Source organism: Melitaea cinxia, chromosome 3 (genome assembly GCF_905220565.1).
Source record: "Melitaea cinxia chromosome 3, ilMelCinx1.1, whole genome shotgun sequence".
Taxonomy (NCBI): domain Eukaryota; kingdom Metazoa; phylum Arthropoda; class Insecta; order Lepidoptera; family Nymphalidae; genus Melitaea; species Melitaea cinxia.
Genome location: NC_059396.1, coordinates 17,840,890 through 17,843,644, shown reverse-complemented (window position 1 = coordinate 17,843,644; position 2,755 = coordinate 17,840,890). Strand labels below are relative to the sequence as shown.

General features: G+C 31.1%; 1 non-coding gene across 1 annotated transcript; it reads left to right on the top strand.

Annotated features, from left to right (window-relative positions):
* Nucleotides 1–1,059: 1,059 nt before the first annotated feature.
* On the top strand, nt 1,060–1,133 carry Trnan-guu. The gene has a single exon. It is a non-coding gene; the product is annotated as a tRNA-Asn (tRNA).
* Nucleotides 1,134–2,755: the final 1,622 nt, after the last annotated feature.

Here is a 2,755-nt window from a genome sequence, read left to right as displayed (position 1 = left end):
CTACGCAACGGATTTTGATGCGGTTTTCTTTAATAAATAGAGTGATTCCAGAGGAAGTTTGTGTGTATAATACGTGCATATTATACAATATAGTAGTGAAACACTGAGTTTTTGGAAACGGTCGACACCGGAGCGGGTCGCTAGTTTATTATTATACATAAAATACAGGACCTGGGTGACCGAGCTTAGCTCGGTATTCTTAGTAAATCGTGTTTTTTGAAAATCATATTTAAATACGAATTACATATTGATAAAATATGAATAATATTTTTCGATTTTATTTTTTTTAGAAATAAAAAGAAAAAAAAACGATAATCGATCTGGAATACGTGAGGATTCGAACCATGATCTTTTCGGGCGAGCGCGATCGGCCGATTTCCCCTGAGCTATTACAACTTTATTGACAGATGCGAAATTTACCTTCTTATTCTAAAGATATTGTAGCCATTTTTTCATTGCCTAAAAACAGGGATAAAACGACATTTTCTAAAAATGAATCCTAGCTAGATTTATTTATCTCCCCCGTAATCCCCTGTATACTAAATTTCATGAAAATCGTTGGAGCCGTTTCCGAGATTCAGATTATATATATATATACAAGAATTGCTCGTTTAATAGTATAAGATTTACGAATATATATATGTATGAATATGTATTCAGGTAAAAAGCTAATATGAACTAAGCGAGGCAGAGCCAATATAAGGTAAAATAATACAGTAGATAGGGTTTTATTTATAGGTTATTTTTCTTCGGTTATTATATTCTACCATCATATAAAATATCGTGTTTTTGTCCGCGTGATATTATTAAGTATTATGCAAAACAAATATAAAATAAGTAAGCACAATTTATCTTTTCATTAAAGCGAAATCTTTTTAATACTAATAATTATTATTGAAAAAAAAATAATCTAATAAGATAGTTGGAAAAAGATAATTTTATAGATAAAAAGAATTCATAACATTGTTTATTAACTAAGCGAATCACTAGTGGTGTCATTTACGACATTTAAACAACGGCTAAAGTTATATGTTTCACAATTTCGCTTCTCTATTCAACGCCTCCGTGGCGCAATCGGCTAGCGCGTTCGGCTGTTAACCGAAAGGTTGGTGGTTCGAGCCCACCCGGGGGCGGAACAACTTTTTATTTTTAATGAATATAAAATTTATATTTTATTTTTCTTTTTATTTCTATTTATAATTGAAATGTCTTTTGTAATTTTTATTTTTTTAGCCATAGCAAAATGAAATATGCTTTGGCGAACTGTCAAATTGCTTAGAAATTCTTTCTTCGTGAGGAAAAGTGACAAAAAGTTAACTTAAATATTTATTATGATAATAACTGCGCCCGCGATTTCGTCCGCGTGGAATTTATCAAATAAGTTATTGTACAGTTCGCAGAGTTATAAAATAAATAAATTTCTGAAATAAAAGTAGCCTAAGTTTTTTTTTTGGTATCGCAAGCATTTTCCGAAGGCAGATAATTTATCATTAAAAACATCCACTTTCTCACATATACTATTATATATCTTCGGTATACGAAATATGGCAGAGACTTTTTTTAGGCTAGTTCTGGCAAACGGCTGATGCAACTAACCTGAATTTATAAGCCAACGTCGAGGCACACGACGTGGAACATGTAATTCAAAAGAACTCAAGGGGGCAGGACAATTAAGTTTATTACTGTAGTGTACTAAGTTTGTTACTGAGTGTACATGTCATAATAACTTCTCCCAATTATTTTATTTATTTTTGATAAATTTTGTATATTTAAAATAACTAGCTTAGTTTAAATAAGTAGTAATTTACTCGAAGTGCCAAATTTGTAATAAGTATTCATAAAAGGAATACCCAAAAGATAAATTGTGTTCGTCGGCTGTCATCGTACAGGTAACGAACTCGAGATTTAAATTGTATCTTTGTCATTGTAATTTCTTTCCTTGATCTTTTCATAGATTGTTGAGTATAATACATTGTCCACACAACCTGTACATACGTTAGAGATTGTTACATTTATCTAAATTCTTAAACATAAAAAATAAAAATGATGACTCGTGGATCCAAGGCGCGCCAGGCGGAGGAACAACTCCAGCTGGCGCTCCAGGAGCTAAAGACATACAGGGTACAGTGTGAGCAATTACTAAGGGAGAGAGACGAAAATGAGAAGGAGTTGGAGAAGATTTTCAAAAAAAATACAGAATTAAAAAAACAAATGTCACAAATGTATACTGAATATACTAATGTAAAAAATGAAAATGAAAATCTTCTCAAAATAGTCAATGGGTTTGACCAGTGCAGAGATGAGTATGAGGAAACCCTCAAATTCAACAGTGAATTGAAACATCAGCTGCATGAGGCAAATAAACAAGTTATTCAGCTTAAAAATATAAACCATAGTCTAACAGCCTCTCAAACCCAGTGTCTATACAATGAATTGGTTGAAAACGCACCAAACTTAGTGTCTTCTGTCTCAAACTTGAAAAATAATATTAGTGTAATAGATTTAACCAGTGATGACTCGAACACTACCATCCCTATGCCAAGTAAAAATAAATTAAAAAAATATATCAAAATTAATAAACTCATCAAAAAATGTCACAAATTCTTAAAAACAAAAAATATTTATAAAAAGTATAATAATATTTGTAAAGAGAAAATAGAAATTAAAACAAAAATGATATCATACTGTCAAGAAATTAATATATTAAAAAAAGACTATGAGGCGGATGTTAGCTCACTGCAGTCTGAGATTGGAA